Consider the following 20,849-nt stretch of genomic DNA (forward strand, 5'->3'; position numbering starts at 1 on the left):
ACAAGAATGCGATCAGCTCCGCTAAAGGGTTATGGATTAGTTTGGCCTGTGCTGACAGCGCAGAGCTTATCTATGTACAGGCCGATACCACCAAAACAATTGAAAAGAGTGTTTGCTCAAACCCCTCCTGAAGTAAAATCTCCAACAAACACCCCGTTTGGAATTTCCAAGGAAACTGCCAAGAAAAAAAATGATGGGAGATCCCACTTTTCGGGACAAGGGTGCCAATGGCAGGCGTTGATATTTCAAAGCACTCTGTTGAGACCCTGAATCCCCAATGTATGATGTATGTTTGGGAAGGAGTCTTCGGAGCCTCTATACATGAGAAATGCTAAAATCCAACCATTTATTTTATAAATGTACATCATTTAAAATGGTACAATGAATAAACATATGCACACATTCAAAAGTTTGGATAAGATTATTTAAATGTTTTTGAAAGAATGCTTATGCTCACCAAAGCTGCTTTCAGCTGATCAAAAATACAGTAAAAACAGTAATATTGTGAATTATTATTACAATTTATAATAAATATTTTATAATATATGTGTATATGTATATATATATATATACACACACATATATTATAAAACATTTCTTATAAATTGTAATAATAATTCACAATATTACTGTTTTTACTGTATTTTTATCAGTGTATTTTACTGTATTACAGTGTTTTTACTGTATTTTTGATATTTTTGATTATATATATATAATATATATATATATATATATATATATATATATATATATAATAAAATGTAATTCATTCCTGTGATTACAGCTGAATTTTCAGCATCATTACTCCAGTTTCAGTGTCACATGATCCTTCAGAAATCATTTTAATATGATGATTTGCTGCTCAAGAAACACTTTTATAATCAATGTTGAAAACAGTTGCTGCTTAATATTTTTGTGGAAACTGAAACGTTTTCCCATGATCCTTTGATGAACAGAAAGTTCAAAAGAACAGTATTTACATTATAAAAGTCTCTCACATGTGATCAATTTAATTTGTCCTTATATATAAAAGTGTTCATTTATTTTTTGCTTCTTTTTTTAAGTTTACTTACCCAAACTTTTGAAGTGTTCAAGCAAAAACTGAAGGATCATGTGACACTGAAAACGGACTATATTATATAGTAGCCTATATTGACTTTTTGTTTGCAATATATCTTCTTAAAATTCATTTTTCCTGCTAACAAACTTTTCCTGAGGTAGGCCTAAATTTGAAATCTGACTTGCTCACATGGTGTATTGACGTATTTCTGCGTTTAAAAAACTGTCTGGGCGATTGTAGTAGGCTGTTTAAAACTTCGGATGTTCATTCATATTTCATGTTGTAGAAAAGATCGACAATTGGTTCACGCGAGCTACAAGGCAGCTACATCTCTCACATCTAGTGGCGGATCTACGGGGTGGCAAAGGGTGGCAGCTGCCACCCCTGGGATACAGTCTTGCCACCCCTGTTGCCACCCCATTTATAAATCAGATAATATTTTTTAAGTATATTTTATGTTCATAGCCTACACGTTGAAGGCCAGGGAGACCCGCAACAAACTCCTCTCAAACAGAAATCGCCGATTTAGAATCCCCTCCCCCTCACAATGGTTTCACCCATCACTAGCAAGGCAGCGACCCCCGCGAAAATGAAATTTCACCAGTGGCAGCAGGGCAGCCTCCACAGTGCATCTGTACGCAGTGTCTTGCAACCCGACTGGAGAGACTGAGCTGCCCCAGAGCCTCTGAAGGTGAAGTGAGTTTCCCCAGGTGTAGTTTAAATACACGTTTAACTTAAAGTTACATTTGTAATGAATGTATTGTGTGCTAAAGACGATTCAGCATCAGCAAAAACAGCGAGTCTATTACGTTAGCCAAAAATCAGCGGTCAAATCGCTCCCTCGTGATTTGTAAGAGCACTCTTCCCTTTGATTGGCCTAATTTTTATTTTAGTAAAGACAAGAACAGCTTAATAAAAAATATAAAATATTGTTTGTATCCATAACGTTTACTGATTGTCGCCGTTATGCCGACGTACGTTACGTTACAACACACAATACAGTGCCAGTTAGGAGATCGATAATTTGATTAGCTAAGCAGTCCTATTAAATCCAATTCCTCTCAGATATCACAGCAATGAAACCAGGTTACAACTGGGGAAATAACAAATACAATAGGATTAAGTATGGGCGTTAATAGTTGGGAGAAAATATGATGCGTAATAATGATTAGATCTGCATTTGGTCTTAAAGAGGCAGCAGTCTAATAAACCTGCTGACGATTGCTCCATTAATGTGAACCAAACTACAAAAGGCAAAGAGAAAATCAGTCGCAGCTCTTGAATGATATAAGCTTTAATCTATCTATGATAAACTATGCAGTGTTATTTTAAATCTGACTTTATTAGATGTCTTTTTAGCCCATATTACTCCTGAACAGTTATGTCAGTAGACATTTCTGAAATTAAAGCACTACTGGATATATAATTTGTATATTTGTTTAATTGTATACTTTTTTTTTTGTTTGACCATGTGTTTGTACTTTGTTTTTGGTGTCCTATGTCTTCTGAATATAAAACACAGAAGCCTGCACCCTTCTGCATAACGTATGTTTTATTTGTTTTGTTAAATCATTGCTTTTTCTTTTGCTATAGATATTTATTTTACATTTCAAAATATAAAACAATATTAATTGTGTTCTAATTATTTTTTCCCCTTTTTTTTAATATAACAAAAAGAACCGATAAGAATACCGTTAAAGTACCGGATCGATAAGGAGTATTGGTAAGAGTAGTAATACAGAACTAGATGCGAAAGTTCGTCGAGACAAACTTTAAGTTGGCTTGAGAAAGTTTGGACCGGAAAGTTTTTTGCTAGGCGGTTGTTAGGATGTTATGGGTGGTCGCTATGGTGTTGCTAGGCGGTTGCTAAGGTATTCTGGGTGGTTGCTAGGCGGTTGCTAGGGTATTTTGGGTGGTTGCTAGGGTGTTTTGGGTGGTTGCTAGGGTGTTTTGGGTGGTTGCTAGGCGGTTGCCAGGGTCTTTTGTGTGGTTGCTAGGCGGTTGCTAGGGTGTTCTGGGTGGTTGCTAGGATATTTTGGGTGGTTGCTAGGGTCTTTTGGGTGGTTGCTAGGGTATATTGGGTGGTTGCTAGGCGGTTGCTAGGGTGTTTTGGGTGGTTGCTAGGCGGTTTTGGGTGGTTGCTAGGCGGTTGCTAGGGTATTTTGGGTGGTTGCTAGGGTGTTCTGGGTGGTTGCTAGGCAGTTGCTAGGGTGTTATGGGTGGTTGCTATGGTGTTGCTAGGCGTTGCTAAGGTATTCTGGGTGGTTGCTAGGTGGTGGCCAGGGTGTTCTGGGTGGTTGCTAGGCTGTTTTGGGTGGTTGCTAGGGTATTCTGGGTGGTTGCTAGGGTCTTTTGGGTGGTTGCTAGGGTCTTTTGGGTGGTTGCTAGGGTCTTTTGGGTGGTTGCTAGGCGGTTGCTAGGGTCTTTTGGGTGGTTGCTACGGTGTTCTGGGTGGTTGCTAGGGTCTTTTGGGTGGTTGCTAGGCGGTTGCTAGGGTGTTCTGGGGGGTTGCTATGGTATTCAGGGCGGTTGATATGGTGTTACTAGGTGGTTGGTAGTTATCACAGATGGTTACTATGGAGTTTTTATAGAGTTCTTAGCATGATCTTGGCATGATTTAACACTTAACTAATCGCTATTAGCATGTAGCTATTCACTGCTAGCATATGTAGCATGTTGGAAGTGCTGTTTGCTAGCATGAGTCAAAAGAGCCAAACCTCATCTCTATACGATGTTCTGATACAGAGATATAGGTCTTGCAAAACGGTTGCTAGGGTACTCAAGTTTGGTTGCTATGGAGTTGCTTGGGAGCTGGGAGCTTTAAACTTAAGAAGTTTAAATTGGTTTGAAGTTTAAAGTAGTTTAAAGTAGTTTGAAGTTTATGATAGATATATAAATAAGTTAGATAGATACAAACAAACACACACACACACACACACACACACACACACACACACACACACACACACACACACACTCACACAGACTACCTCGCTCACACACTCACTCAGACACACACACACACACACACAGAGTTTATGAGTTTAGAGTTTATAAGTGTACAAGTTTTTGAGTTTAGAGTTTATAAGTTTAAATGAGTTTAGAGTTCAGAATTTATTAATTTATGAGTTTAAGAGTTCATAAGTCTATGAATTCATGAGTTTATTAGTTAATTAGTTATTAAATTTAAGTTAATTAGTTTATAAGTGTATGAGATTAGAGTTTATTAGTTTAAATGAGTTTCATTGGCTAATATATATAGAATGGCAGTTTGAATTAGTTTTCAAGGGATTTAGATTTAAATTTTTGTCGGTTGGTGAGTTTGAATTTTTTTAGAATGCCCAATGTTAAGTCAATGGGAGTTTTTCCGAGTTTTGATCGTCATTTTTAGGAAAACCGTAAGTCCGATCAGTCTGAAAATAGATAGCACACTTAGTCAGAAAAGTTTGAGTGTCTGAGCCGAGTTTGGAGTATGTAGAGTTAAAGCTCTAGGACGAGTTTCATATAGAAATTTTAGTCTCAGAATAATAATAATAACTAGATTAAAAAGTTCGTCGAGACAAACTTTAAGTTGGCTTGAGAAAGTTTGGACCGGAACGTTTTTTGCTAGGCGGTTGTTAGGATGTTATGGGTGGTCGCTATGGTGTTGCTAGGCGGTTGCTACGGTATTCTGGGTGGTTGCTAGGCGGTTGCTAGGGTATTTTGGGTGGTTGCTAGGGTGTTTTGGGTGGTTGCTAGGGTGTTTTGGGTGGTTGCTAGGCGGTTGCCAGGGTCTTTTGTGTGGTTGCTAGGCGGTTGCTAGGGTGTTCTACCAGAAAGACTCGGGAGATAAAATGATATAACAAGAGTAAATTTATTAATAGCTCAGCAAGCATAGTCTTTGGCGTAGGCCCCGTCCTTAGCAAGCAATGCGAGGGTAACGGAATCTGCAAATCCCGCCTGAAGATGAAGGCAGGGGCGCAGCCGACCCCCTGGAGGTAAAGGAAGGGACCATCCTGGTGGTGGTGGGGAGGATGGAGGGAAAGGACCATCTTGGAGGTGGTTGGGGAGGATGGAGGTAATTGGCGCCGTCAGTATCTGCGAACTCAGACGGATGTAAGTACCATTCTTTTATACTGAGAGTGTTAACACATGATTGGTTAGAAGTGAGTTAATTCATAACGCGCTGATTGAGTCTTCCTGGCAGAACTTAACGCTAAGCTTACATTTCTGGGTGGTTGCTAGGATATTTTGGGTGGTTGCTAGGGTCTTTTGGGTGGTTGCTAGGGTATTTTGGGTGGTTGCTAGGCGGTTGCTAGGGTGTTTTGGGTGGTTGCTAGGCGGTTTTGGGTGGTTGCTAGGCGGTTGCTAGGGTATTTTGGGTGGTTGCTAGGGTGTTCTGGGTGGTTGCTAGGCAGTTGCTAGGGTGTTATGGGTGGTTGCTATGGTGTTGCTAGGCGTTGCTAGGGTGTTCTGGGTGGTTGCTAGGTGGTTGCTAGGGTGTCCTGGGTGGTTGCTAAGGTCTTTTGGGTGGTTGCTAGGCAGTTGCTAGGGTTTTCTGGGTGGTTGCTAGGCTGTTTTGGGTGGTTGCTAGGCGGTTGCTAGGATATTTCTGATGGTTGCTAGGGTCTTTTGGGTGGTTGCTAGGCGGTTGCTAGGGTATTTTAGGTGGTTGCTAGGATCTTTTGGGTGGTTGCTAGGCGGTTGCTAGGGTCTTTTGGGTGGTTGCTAGGATATTTTAGGTGGTTGCTAGGCAGTTGCTAGGGTTTTCTGGGTGGTTGCTAGGCTGTTTTGGGTGGTTGCTAGGCGGTTGCTAGGATATTTCTGATGGTTGCTAGGGTCTTTTGGGTGGTTGCTAGGCGGTTGCTAGGATTTTTTGGGTGGTTGCTAGGGTCTTTTGGGTGGTTGCTAGGCGGTTGCTAGGGTATTTTAGGTGGTTGCTAGGGTCTTTTGGGTGGTTGCTAGGCGGTTGCTAGGGTCTTTTGGGTGGTTGCTAGGATATTTTAGGTGGTTGCTAGGGTCTTTTGGGTGGTTGCTAGGCGGTTGCTAGGGTCTTTTGGGTGGTTGCTAGGCGGTTGCTAGGGTGTTTTGGGTGGTTGCTAGGATGTTTTGGGTGGTTGCTAGGGTCTTTTGGGTGGTTGCTAGGCGGTTGCTAGGGTGTTTTGGGTGGTTGCTAGGATATTTTGGGTGGTTGCTAGGGTCTTTTGGGTGGTTGGTAGGCGATTGCTAGGGTGTTTTGGGTGGTTGCTAGGGTGTTTTGGGTGGTTGCTAGGATATTTTGGGTGGTTGCTAGGGTGTTTTGGGTGGTTGCTAGGGTGTTTTGGGTGGTTGCTAGGCGGTTGTTAGGGTGTTTTGGGTGGTTGCTAGGGTATTTTGGGTGGTTGCTAGGGTCTTTTGGGTGGTTGCTAGGCGGTTGCTAGGGTCTTTTGGGTGGTTGCTAGGCGGTTGCTAGGTCTTTTGGGTGGTTGCTAGGATATTTTGGGTGGTTGCTAGGGTCTTTTGGGTGGTTGCTAGGGTGTTCTGGGTGGTTGCTAGGCGGTTGGTAGGGTGTTCTGGGTGGTTGCTAGGGTCTTTTGGGTAGTTGCTAGGCGGTTGCTAGGATATTTTGGGTAGTTGCTAGGGTCTTTTGGGTGGTTGCTAGGATATTTTCGGTGGTTGCTAGGGTCTTTTGGGTGGTTGCTAGACGGTTGCTAGGGTATTTTGGGTGGTTGCTAGGATATTTTTGGTGGTTGCTAGGGTCTTTTGGGTGGTTGCTAGGATATTTTGGGTGGTTGCTAGGTGGTTGCTAGGGTCTTTTGGGTGGTTGCTAGGTGGTTGCTAGGGTGTTATGGGTGGTTGCTAGGTGTTGCTAGGCGGTTGCTAAGGTATTCAGGGTGGTTGATATGGTGTTACTAGGTGGCTGGTAGTTGTCAGAGATGGTTACTATGGAGTTTTTATAGAGTTCTTAGCATGATCTTGGCATGATTTAACACTTAACTAATCACTATTAGCATGTAGCTATTCACTGCTAGCATGTGTAGTTTGTTGGAAGTGATGTTTGCTAGCATGAGTCAAAAGAGCCAAACCTCATCTCTATACGATGTTCTGATACAGAGATATAGGTCTTACAAAACGGTTGCTAGGGTACTCGAGTTTGGTTGCTATGGAGTTGCTTGGGAGCTGGAAGATTTAAACTTAAGAAGTTTATAGTGGTTTGAAGTTTACAGTAGTTTACAGTAGTTTGAAGTTTGACAGGTAGATAAATAAGTTAGATAGACACACACACACACACACAAACACACAAACACACACACACACACACACACACACACACACACACACACACACACACACACACACACACTAACTCGCTCACACACTCACTCATAAACTCAGTGTGTGTGTCTGAGTTTAGAGTTTATAAGTGTATAAATTGATGAGTTTATAAGTGTATGAGTTCTTGAGTTTTGAGTTTATAAGTTTAAATCAGTTTAGAGTTTATAAGTTTAAATGAGATTAAGAGTTCAGAGTTTATTAATTTATGAGTTTAAGAGTTCATAAGTTTATGAATTCATGAGTTTATAAGTTAATTAGTTTATAAGTGTTTATAGTTTAGAGTTTATTAGTTTAAATGAGTCTCAATGGCTCATATAGTATATAGAACGGCAGTTTGGTTTAGTCTTCAAGGTGTTTAGATTTAAATTTTTGTCGGTTTGAATTTTTTAGAACTCCCCAATGTAAGTCAATGGAGTTTTTGAATGAGTTTTTTCGAGTTTTGATCGTCATTTTTAGGAAAACCGTAAGTCCGATCAGTCTGAAAAGATATAGCATACCGAGTCAGATCAGTTTGAGTGTCTGAGCCGAGTTTGGAGTATGTAGGGTTAAAGCTCTAGGACGAGTTTGATATAGATTTTTTTAGGGTCAGAAGAATAATAATAATAAGTTTAAATAGGATTTCAATATGTTGGCTTTCTCAAGCCAACTTAACTAGATTAAAAAGTTCGTCGAGACAAACTTTAAGTTGGCTTGAGAAAGTTTGGACTGGAAAGTTTAAAATTTAAAGTAGTTTGAAGATTAAAGTAGTTTGAAGTTTAATTTAGTTTAACGTTTAATTTAGTTTGAAGTTTAAATTAGTTTAAAGTTTAAATTAGTCTAAAGTTTAAATTAGTTTAAATTTTAAAGTAGTTTAAAGTTTAAATTAGTCTAAAGTTTAAATTAGTTTAAAGTTTAAATTAGTTTAAAGTTTAAATCAGTTTGAAGTTTAAAGTAGTTTAAAGTATAAAGTAGTTTACAGTTAAAAAGTTGTTGGGGGTTTTCTAGTGGGTTGCTAGGGTGTTCTGGGTGGTTGCTATGGTGTTGCTAGGCGGTTGCTAGGGTATTCTGGGTGGTTGCTAGGCGGTTGCTAGGGTGTTCTGGGTGGTTGCTATGCTGTTGCTAGGCGGTTGCTAGGGTATTCTGGGTGGTTGCTAGGCGGTTGCTATGCTGTTGCTAGGTGGTTGCTAGGGTATTCTGGGTGGTTGCTAGGCGGTTGCTAGGGTGTTCTGGGTGGTTGCTATGGTGTTACTAGGCGGTTGCTAGGGTATTCTGGGTGGTTGCTAGGCTATTCTGGGTGGTTGCTAGGGTGTTCTGGGTGGTTGCTATGCTGTTGCTAGGTGGTTGCTAAGGTATTCTGGGTGGTTGCTAGGCGGTTGCTAGGGTATTCTGGATGGTTGCTAGGCGGTTGCTAGGGTGTTTTGGGTGGTTGCTAGGCGGTTGCTAGGGTGTTCTGGGTGGTTGCTATGATGTTGCTAGGCGGTTGCTAGGGTGTTTTGGTGGTTGCTATGGTGTTGCTAGGCGGTTGCTAGGGTATTCTGGGTGGTTGCTAGGATGTTGCTAGGGTGTTTTGGTGGTTGCTAGGATGTTGCTAGGCAGTTACTAGGTTGTTCTGGGTGGTTGCTATGCTGTTGCTAGGCGGTTGCTAGGGTGTTTTGGTGGTCGCTATGGTGTTGCTAGGCGGTTGCTAGGGTGTTCTGGGTGGTTGCTATGATGTTGCTAGGTGGTTGCTAGGGTGTTTTGGTGGTTGCTATGGTGTTGCTAGGGTATTCTGGGTGGTTGCTAGGTGGTTGCTAGGGTGTTCTGGGTGGTTGCTATGGTGTTACTAGGTGGTTGGTAGGGTGTTTTGGTGGTTGCTATGGTGTTGCTAGGGTATTCTGGGTGGTCGCTATGATGTTGCTAGGTGGTTGCTAGGGTGTTTTGGTGGTTGCTATGGTGTTGCTAGGGTATTCTGGGTGGTTACTAGGTGGTTGCTAGGGTGTTCTGGGTGGTTGCTATGGTGTTACTAGGTGGTTGGTAGTTATCACAGATGGTTACTATGGAGTTTTTATAGAGTTCTTAGCATGATCTTGGCATGATTTAACACTTAACTAATCGCTATTAGCATGTAGCTATTCACTGCTAGCATATGTAGCATGTTGGAAGTGCTGTTTGCTAGCATGAGTCAAAAGAGCCAAACCTCATCTCTATACGATGTTCTGATACAGAGATATAGGTCTTGCAAAACGGTTGCTAGGGTACTCAAGTTTGGTTGCTATGGAGTTGCTTGGGAGCTGGGAGCTTTAAACTTAAGAAGTTTAAATTGGTTTGAAGTTTAAAGTAGTTTAAAGTAGTTTGAAGTTTATGATAGATATATAAATAAGTTAGATAGATACAAACAAACACACACACACACACACACACACACACACACACACACACACACACACACACACACACACACTCACACAGACTACCTCGCTCACACACTCACTCAGACACACACACACACACACACACACACACACACTCAGAGTTTATGAGTTTAGAGTTTATAAGTGTACAAGTTTTTGAGTTTAGAGTTTATAAGTTTAAATGAGTTTAGAGTTCAGAATTTATTAATTTATGAGTTTAAGAGTTCATAAGTCTATGAATTCATGAGTTTATTAGTTAATTAGTTATTAAATTTAAGTTAATTAGTTTATAAGTGTATGAGATTAGAGTTTATTAGTTTAAATGAGTTTCATTGGCTAATATATATAGAATGGCAGTTTGAATTAGTTTTCAAGGGATTTAGATTTAAATTTTTGTCGGTTGGTGAGTTTGAATTTTTTTAGAATGCCCAATGTTAAGTCAATGGGAGTTTTTCCGAGTTTTGATCGTCATTTTTAGGAAAACCGTAAGTCCGATCAGTCTGAAAATAGATAGCACACTTAGTCAGAAAAGTTTGAGTGTCTGAGCCGAGTTTGGAGTATGTAGAGTTAAAGCTCTAGGACGAGTTTCATATAGAAATTTTAGTCTCAGAATAATAATAATAACTAGATGCGAAAGTTCGTCGAGACAAACTTTAAGTTGGCTTGAGAAAGTTTGGACCGGAAAGTTTTTTGCTAGGCGGTTGTTAGGATGTTATGGGTGGTCGCTATGGTGTTGCTAGGCGGTTGCTAAGGTATTCTGGGTGGTTGCTAGGCGGTTGCTAGGGTATTTTGGGTGGTTGCTAGGGTGTTTTGGGTGGTTGCTAGGGTGTTTTGGGTGGTTGCTAGGCGGTTGCCAGGGTCTTTTGTGTGGTTGCTAGGCGGTTGCTAGGGTGTTCTGGGTGGTTGCTAGGATATTTTGGGTGGTTGCTAGGGTCTTTTGGGTGGTTGCTAGGGTATTTTGGGTGGTTGCTAGGCGGTTGCTAGGGTGTTTTGGGTGGTTGCTAGGCGGTTTTGGGTGGTTGCTAGGCGGTTGCTAGGGTATTTTGGGTGGTTGCTAGGGTGTTCTGGGTGGTTGCTAGGCAGTTGCTAGGGTGTTATGGGTGGTTGCTATGGTGTTGCTAGGCGTTGCTAAGGTATTCTGGGTGGTTGCTAGGTGGTGGCCAGGGTGTTTTGGGTGGTTGCTAGGCTGTTTTGGGTGGTTGCTAGGGTATTCTGGGTGGTTGCTAGGGTCTTTTGGGTGGTTGCTAGGGTCTTTTGGGTGGTTGCTAGGGTCTTTTGGGTGGTTGCTAGGGTCTTTTGGGTGGTTGCTAGGCGGTTGCTAGGGTCTTTTGGGTGGTTGCTACGGTGTTCTGGGTGGTTGCTAGGGTCTTTTGGGTGGTTGCTAGGCGGTTGCTAGGGTGTTCTGGGGGGTTGCTATGGTATTCAGGGCGGTTGATATGGTGTTACTAGGTGGTTGGTAGTTATCACAGATGGTTACTATGGAGTTTTTATAGAGTTCTTAGCATGATCTTGGCATGATTTAACACTTAACTAATCGCTATTAGCATGTAGCTATTCACTGCTAGCATATGTAGCATGTTGGAAGTGCTGTTTGCTAGCATGAGTCAAAAGAGCCAAACCTCATCTCTATACGATGTTCTGATACAGAGATATAGGTCTTGCAAAACGGTTGCTAGGGTACTCAAGTTTGGTTGCTATGGAGTTGCTTGGGAGCTGGGAGCTTTAAACTTAAGAAGTTTAAATTGGTTTGAAGTTTAAAGTAGTTTAAAGTAGTTTGAAGTTTATGATAGATATATAAATAAGTTAGATAGATACAAACAAACACACACACACACACACACACACACACACACACACACACACACACACACTCACACAGACTACCTCGCTCACACACTCACTCAGACACACACACACACACACACACTCAGAGTTTATGAGTTTAGAGTTTATAAGTGTACAAGTTTTTGAGTTTAGAGTTTATAAGTTTAAATGAGTTTAGAGTTCAGAATTTATTAATTTATGAGTTTAAGAGTTCATAAGTCTATGAATTCATGAGTTTATTAGTTAATTAGTTATTAAATTTAAGTTAATTAGTTTATAAGTGTATGAGATTAGAGTTTATTAGTTTAAATGAGTTTCATTGGCTAATATATATAGAATGGCAGTTTGAATTAGTTTTCAAGGGATTTAGATTTAAATTTTTGTCGGTTGGTGAGTTTGAATTTTTTTAGAATGCCCAATGTTAAGTCAATGGGAGTTTTTCCGAGTTTTGATCGTCATTTTTAGGAAAACCGTAAGTCCGATCAGTCTGAAAATAGATAGCACACTTAGTCAGAAAAGTTTGAGTGTCTGAGCCGAGTTTGGAGTATGTAGAGTTAAAGCTCTAGGACGAGTTTCATATAGAAATTTTAGTCTCAGAATAATAATAATAAGTTTAAATAGGATTTCAATATGTTGGCTCTCTCAAGCCAACTTAATAAGTTTAAATAGGATTTCAATATGTTGGCTCTCTCAAGCCAACTTAACTAGATGCGAAAGTTCGTCGAGACAAACTTTAAGTTGGCTTGAGAAAGTTTGGACCGGAAAGTTTTTTGCTAGGCGGTTGTTAGGATGTTATGGGTGGTCGCTATGGTGTTGCTAGGCGGTTGCTAAGGTATTCTGGGTGGTTGCTAGGCGGTTGCTAGGGTATTTTGGGTGGTTGCTAGGGTGTTTTGGGTGGTTGCTAGGGTGTTTTGGGTGGTTGCTAGGCGGTTGCCAGGGTCTTTTGTGTGGTTGCTAGGCGGTTGCTAGGGTGTTCTGGGTGGTTGCTAGGATATTTTGGGTGGTTGCTAGGGTCTTTTGGGTGGTTGCTAGGGTATTTTGGGTGGTTGCTAGGCGGTTGCTAGGGTGTTTTGGGTGGTTGCTAGGCGGTTTTGGGTGGTTGCTAGGCGGTTGCTAGGGTATTTTGGGTGGTTGCTAGGGTGTTCTGGGTGGTTGCTAGGCAGTTGCTAGGGTGTTATGGGTGGTTGCTATGGTGTTGCTAGGCGTTCCTAAGGTATTCTGGGTGGTTGCTAGGTGGTGGCCAGGGTGTTCTGGGTGGTTGCTAGGGTATTCTGGGTGGTTGCTAGGGTCTTTTGGGTGGTTGCTAGGCGGTTGCTAGGGTATTTTGGGTGGTTGCTAGGGTGTTTTGGGTGGTTGCTAGGCTGTTTTGGGTGGTTGCTAGGCGGTTGCCAGGGTCTTTTGTGTGGTTGCTAGGCGGTTGCTAGGGTGTTCTGGGTGGTTGCTAGGATATTTTGGGTGGTTGCTAGGGTCTTTTGGGTGGTTGCTAGGGTGTTTTGGGTGGTTGCTAGGCGGTTTTGGGTGGTTGCTAGGGTATTTTGGGTGGTTGCTAGGGTGTTCTGGGTGGTTGCTAGGCAGTTGCTAGGGTGTTATGGGTGGTTGCTATGGTGTTGCTAGGCGTTGCTAAGGTATTCTGGGTGGTTGCTAGGTGGTGGCCAGGGTGTTCTGGGTGGTTGCTAGGCTGTTTTGGGTGGTTGCTAGGGTATTCTGGGTGGTTGCTAGGGTCTTTTGGGTGGTTGCTAGGCGGTTGCTAGGGTCTTTTGGGTGGTTGCTAGGGTCTTTTGGGTGGTTGCTACGGTGTTCTGGGTGGTTGCTAGGGTCTTTTGGGTGGTTGCTAGGCGGTTGCTAGGGTGTTCTGGGGGGTTGCTATGGTATTCAGGGCGGTTGATATGGTGTTACTAGGTGGTTGGTAGTTATCACAGATGGTTACTATGGAGTTTTTATAGAGTTCTTAGCATGATCTTGGCATGATTTAACGCTTAACTAATCGCTATTAGCATGTAGCTATTCACTGCTAGCATATGTAGCATGTTGGAAGTGCTGTTTGCTAGCATGAGTCAAAAGAGCCAAACCTCATCTCTATACGATGTTCTGATACAGAGATATAGGTCTTGCAAAACGGTTGCTAGGGTACTCAAGTTTGGTTGCTATGGAGTTGCTTGGGAGCTGGGAGCTTTAAACTTAAGAAGTTTAAATTGGTTTGAAGTTTAAAGTAGTTTAAAGTAGTTTGAAGTTTATGATAGATATATAAATAAGTTAGTTAGATACAAACAAACACACACACACACACACACACACACACACTCACACAGACTACCTCGCTCACACACTCACTCAGACACACACACACACACACACACACACACACACACACACACACAGAGTTTATGAGTTTAGAGTTTATAAGTGTACAAGTTTTTGAGTTTAGAGTTTATAAGTTTAAATGAGTTTAGAGTTCAGAATTTATTAATTTATGAGTTTAAGAGTTCATAAGTCTATGAATTCATGAGTTTATTAGTTAATTAGTTATTAAATTTAAGTTAATTAGTTTATAAGTGTATGAGATTAGAGTTTATTAGTTTAAATGAGTTTCATTGGCTAATATATATAGAATGGCAGTTTGAATTAGTTTTCAAGGGATTTAGATTTAAATTTTTGTCGGTTGGTGAGTTTGAATTTTTTTAGAATGCCCAATGTTAAGTCAATGGGAGTTTTTCCGAGTTTTGATCGTCATTTTTAGGAAAACCGTAAGTCCGATCAGTCTGAAAATAGATAGCACACTTAGTCAGAAAAGTTTGAGTGTCTGAGCCGATTTTGGAGTATGTAGAGTTAAAGCTCTAGGACGAGTTTCATATAGAAATTTTAGTCTCAGAATAATAATAATAACTAGATGCGAAAGTTCGTCGAGACAAACTTTAAGTTGGCTTGAGAAAGTTTAGAGCAGAACATTTTTTTGCTAGGCGGTTGCTAGGATGTTATGGGTGGTCGCTATGGTGTTGCTAGGTGGTTGCTAAGGTATTCTGGGTGGTTGCTAGGCGGTTGCTAGGGTGTTTTGGGTGGTTGCTAGGCGGTTGCTAGGGTCTTTTGTGTGGTTGCTAGGGGGTTGCTAGGTGGTTGCTAGGGTGTTCTGGGTGGTTGCTAGGATATTTTTGGTGGTTGCTAGGGTCTTTTGGGTGGTTGCTAGGCGGTTGCTAGGGTCTTTTGGGTGGTTGCTAGGGTCTTTTGGGTGGTTGCTAGGCGGTTGCTAGGGTATTTTGGGTGGTTACTAGGGTGTTCTGGGTGGTTGCTAGGCAGTTGCTAGGGTGTTATGGGTGGTTGCTAGGGTGTTTTGGGTGGTTGCTAAGATATTTTGGGTGGTTGCTAGGGTCTTTTGGGTGGTTGCTAGGCGGTTGCTTGGGTATTTTGGGTGGTTGCTAGGGTGTTCTGGGTGGTTGCTAGGCGGTTGCTAGGGTATTTTGGGTGGTTGCTAGAGTGTTCTGGGTGGTTGTTAGGCAGTTGCTACGGTGTTCTGAGTGGTTGCTATGGAGTTGCTAGGGTGTCCTAAGGTATTTTGGGTGGTTGCTAGGGTGTTCTGGGTGGTTGTTAGGCAGTTGCTACGGTGTTCTGAGTGGTTGCTATGGTGTTGCTAGGGTGTTCTAAGGTATTTTGGGTGGTTGCTAGGGTGTTCTGGGTGGTTGTTAGGCAGTTGCTAGGGTGTTCTGAGTGGTTGCTATGGTGTTGCTAGGGTGTTCTAAGGTATTTTGGGTGGTTGCTAGGGTGTTCTGAGTGGTTGCTATGGTGTTGCTGGGGTGTTCTAAGGTATTTTGGGTGGTTGCTAGGGTGTTCTGGGTGGTTGCTAGGCGGTTGCTAGGGTGTTCTGGGTGGTTGCTATGGTATTCAGGGCGGTTATATGGTGTTACTAGCTGGTTGGTAGTTGTCACAGATGGTTACTATGGAGTTTTTATAGAGTTCTTAGCATGATCTTGGCATGATTCAACACTTAACTAATTGCTATTAGCATGTAGCTATTCACTGCTAGCATGTGTAGCATGTTGGAAGTGCTGTTTGCTAGCATGAGTCAAAAGAGCCAAAACTCATCTCTATACGATGTTCTGATACAGAGATATAGGTCTTGCAAAACGGTTGCTAGGGTACTCAAGTTTGGTTGCTATGGAGTTGCTTGGGAGCTGGAAGCATTAAACTAAAGAAGTTTAAAGTGGTTTGAAGTTTAAAGTAGTTTAAAGTAGTTTGAAGTTTATGATAGATATATAAATAAGTTAGATAGATACACACAAACACACAAACACACACACACACACACACACTCAGACTACCTCGCTCACACACTCACTCAGACACAAACACACACACACTCAGAGTTTATGAGTTTAGAGTTTATAAGTGTACGAGTTTTTGAGTTTAGAGTTTATAAGTTTAAATGAGTTTAGAGTTCAGAGTTTATTAATTTATGAGTTTAAGAGTTCATAAGTCTATGAATTCATGAGTTTATTAGTTAATTAGCTATTAAATTTAAGTTAATTAGTTTATAAGTGTATGAGATTAGAGTTTATTAGTTTAAATGAGTTTCATTGGCTAATATATATAGAATGGCAGTTTGAATTAGTTTTCAAGGGATTTAGATTTAAATTTTTGTCGGTTGGTGAGTTTGAATTTTTTTAGAACTCCCCATTGTAAGTCAATGGGAGTTTTTCCGAGTTTTGATCGTCATTTGTAGGAAAACCGTAAGTCCGATCAGTCTGAAAAGATAAAGCAACGCGAGTCAGAACAGTTTGAGTGTCTGAGCCGAGTTTGGAGTATGTAGAGTTAAAGCTCTAGGACGAGTTTCATATAGAAATTTTAGTCTCGGAATAATAATAATAATAATAATAATAATAATAATAAGTTTAAATAGGATTTCAATATGTTGGCTCTCTCAAGCCAACTTAATAAGTTTAAATAGGATTTCAATATGTTGGCTCTCTCAAGCCAACTTAATAATAAGTTTAAATAGGATTTCAATATGTTGGCTCTCTCAAGCCAACTTAATGATACCCATCCCTGTTGGCAGCAACAAATGAAAAGTTATGGCCAATTTAACTGTGATTAAATTCAGAATATATACGTCTGCCATATTTTGCCACCCCTCAAAAATTCCTGCCCCCCTCTCGCCACCCCATAAATATTTTTCTAGATCCGCCCCTGCTCACATCACATGAAAGAGCTCCAAGGTATTTATTTACTGTTTTATTTTCGCGATAAAGTGGATCTAATTGGAAAGCTGAGACATTGATCAATCAAAAATAACATAAAACAAATGAAAGTTTTTGCTTATAATTGCAAAAACGAATTGCTGACAGATGACAGAGCACAATCAGCACATCACAAACATGCGCATTTTCGCATTCAAACTAAAAAACGGCTGTGGTTATGATCCGTTTACCATTGACAGGTATGATGTGGGGCATAGAATATGTAGGTTTGACTGTTTGCTAGTTTATATGCAGTTACAACGATTTGTTGTCACGTTTAGAAACATTTTATGTCAAAATAAGTTTGTAAATTTACCAAGTTATTAGGTAGGCTATGTGTGTGCTATTTCGTTGGGTTGGCTATTTACAAATGATCCTAATGCCACGGTCTCAAGGTCGTGGGTTTCAGGAAATGTAGCCCATTAGGCTGTTGAAATGTATCCAGTGCAATAGAAGTTATATATTAGTTACTTCTACAATAGGAAACTGTTTAACAATTATGGCAAATTTTTATTCATGGCAACTTATCATTTTAAGTTAAAGTCAAAACATTTACTTAAAATAACTGAGTAAATGAATTAAGCTCACGCAAATTGTTTTTAGGTTCATTTTTTGCAGTGTTGGTGCACCAGTGTCATCTCGTCCACTGCCGGTGTTGTTGTTTAAGGCTCCCCGTCGAATCCCCAACAGATCCCAGCCCTCTGCTGAGCTTAGCCACTGAGCCCTTGCACAAGAGCCAGATTAAAAGGTTTGGTTGGAAACACGACAGGGAAAAAGAAGGGTTGCCTTTTCCATTGTCAGCAGCTTTTATCCCTCGCAAGCTTGTGAAAATTCAGTCAAAATTAGCTGTCAAATTTGGCGAAGAGAATCAGATGCACTTGACAGCAGATTATCGTGTTAAAGAAAGCAAGAAAATGCATCAAGTAATTTATTTTGTTGCGATCAAGACTGCAGCTGGTTCTATGTAGCCTATTTCACCACCAAAAAGGGCCATTTTAATTGATCCTCGCTTTTAGAGGCTAATTCTTCACTCGCTGCCTTTCATAGGTTTTTTAACACTAGGAAGGCACATTGCTGCCAGTTAACCGAAAGATTGCTGTGCAGTAACGAACTACGGATTCGGAGAAAGTTTTAATTGGAGAAGAAGAAAGCATCTTCCCCATCATCTTGAGTGAACTGGGCAAATCAAAGTGACTGCAAAGCTGAGCACTGGTTTAATGATGAGGAAAAATGTGCTTGTGCGTATCTGAATTGCAAGATAGAGATCTGGTTGTATACTTGTACATATGCATATCTAAGCCTACAGTATGTTTGGGTGTGAAATGTACCTTTTGACTTTGTCAAGCATTGCCAAAAAACTTAGAACAATCACTCTCTCTATGACAAAACCGTAGTGAACATTACAAAAAACACACCAACAAACAACATGAGGTGGATGCTTAAAGGTTTTTTTTTTTTATATTTGGTGCAAATCTGACAGCTATGTCACAGACTTCTTTTCCCTTTCTGTACTGATTTCATTTGTATTTTTATCCCACTTTTAAAATGAATATTTCATTATTATTATAAAAAAAAAAATCCCAGTGATGGTCTTTGAAGCTGCTGTCTTCTCATGCATATTTGTGACATCGCAGGATCTGTGGAGAGATCAAACTCCTCTGGTTAGAAAACATGAAAAGGTATGAATGCAGGGCTAGTAAATGTGTTTGGGCAGCTTATTGTTAGGAAAAAAAGTGAAGGGTGACATATTCATGCAGCAGTTGTAATTTAGGAACTTCTTAAAATAGCCGTTTCATCTGTGGTTGTTTTTAGAAGGAATCTGGGAATGGAACAGGAACTTTCTCTCACACACAACAATCTCTTTATCTTCTTCAGGGCTAACTAAAATATCTTTTGTCATTAAAAAACTTTGAATTACTGTGGACAGCAAATTACAAAGTGCATGCTTAGTTTTGCGAGTTCACTAAAGCACAACTGCAAATCTGTGGGTGATATAACCAAAGACATTTTATGCAAGTATGTGTGTGTGCTCACTGTAAATCACAGATTGCGTGTGTGAATGAGATATAGCTCCAGAGCAACTTCAGTGCATATAGAGAACAGCAGTACAGCCCTGAGGTGTGGAAATCCCCCTCAACTCAACATTCACTCTCCAATTAACTCTTACTACCAACACCTGTGATATGACAGACAGACAGACAGACAGATAGATAGATAGATAGATAGATAGATAGATAGATAGATAGATAGATAGATAGATAGATAGATAGATAGATAGATAGATAGATAGATAGATAGATAGATAGATAGATAGATAGATAGATAGATAGATGGATGGATAGATAGAGACTAGTCTAATGCCAGCAAAGCAGCTTAGGCTGGAATAAAATATTCCATGGATGGATGGATGGAAAAAACATACCAGCCTAAGCTTGTTTGATGGTCTTAGTTGGTTAAGGATAAGCCGGGGACACACTTAACGACTGTAAGGCTGATTATGAATGTAATTTGATACTTACGACTGATCATGCCCAAACGTGCCGAGTTCAGAGACAGTTGCGTTCAGTCGGTATTCACAGTCGGTGTTTAAAATCTGCTCAAGTCGTTGGTAACAGTCTGTTCATGTGTTTAGATCAGTCTTAGAATGTTTCAGCTAGTTGTTAAGTGTGTCCCCGGCAATGGTATCCCAGTCTGACCACTTAAAAACCCAAAGCCCTCTAAAACCAAACAAAAGACTAGTCTAATACCAGCAAACCAGCTTAGGCCGGTTTTATGTTTTTGGCAGGCTGAATAGACAGACAGAAAGACAGATAGATATCGAAATCCTTTGAAAACCATCCAACAGACTAGTCTAATACCAGCAAACCAGCTTAGGCTGTAATCAGATGCTTTTTAGATGGATGGATGGATGGATAGATAGATGGAAAAAACCTTTAGCCAGCCTAAGCTGGTTTGAGCAGGTTTTAGTTGGTTTAGGATAGTCTCCTAGTCTAACAACTCAAAAAGTGCTCAAAAACCCACCAACAGACTAGTCTAAGACCAACAATCCAGCTTAGGCTGGTTTAATATGTTTCTAAGCAGGATGGATAGATAGATGGATGGACCCCTCGAAAACCATCCAACAGACTATTGTAATACCAGCTTAGGCTGGAATAAGATGCCTTTTTTAGATATATAGGATATATGGATGGATGTCCCCCTGTAGTCAATAATTTCATCCCGTAAAATCACCAAAATTACATATTTAAAAGTTTTTTCCTTGAAAAAAATTCTTCATGCCTTAAAATAGCTTGAATGTAACTCTAAACCCTTGCCTCATTTAGTATATGCGGTTCTATGAATATGCAAATTAACCCCGCCTCCACTCACTCACAGCAGCTCAGAGATCCACTCGTTGACGATCACACGTTGACCTGATTGGTTACAAGGTAGTTTGTGACGTCAGAAACACCAGCGATTTCAAACCGTGTTTTTGAGACTGTCTTTGGTTCACTGCCGTTTTTTAGGAGAAAATACTCAGCAATGGTGTTAACTTATGAATTTGCACATGGTTTGTCATAAATCTTAAAGCATATTAAAAACACCACATATATACACATTAAAAGCTGGATTTTCACCACAAGGGGACTTTAAACCGGCCTAAGCTGCTCAAAACCACTTGAAAACCAACCAACAGACCAAGTCTGTCTAAGACCAACAAACCAGCTGGTTTACAATGTTTTTTAAGAAGGATAAATAGACAGACGGACAGTATCAATCAAAGTAAGAAAAATGTCAAACAAATCTATTTTGACTTATTGATTGGTATTTGTTGATTTGTTGGTGTCATACCTATTAAATGTACTTCAGAAGCAAAAGCATCAATTTAAACATGGCACAAATTACATTCAAATGCGGAACAGATGATTCAGCATAAGCAATGTGTGTGGCGGGGAAAATTAAATCCCATTGCGAGAGGGCAGATTGTAATGTACAAAACAAGTCCAAACCGAACTTGATAAAATAATCATAAGTGGGTAATTTTCTTAGCAATTCTATGTTACTACTTAAAACCTTTCTGGATGCTCTCACGAGTGC

This window comes from Rutilus rutilus, assembly GCF_951802725.1.
Source record: "Rutilus rutilus genome assembly, chromosome: 2".
Taxonomy (NCBI): Eukaryota; Metazoa; Chordata; class Actinopteri; order Cypriniformes; family Leuciscidae; genus Rutilus; species Rutilus rutilus.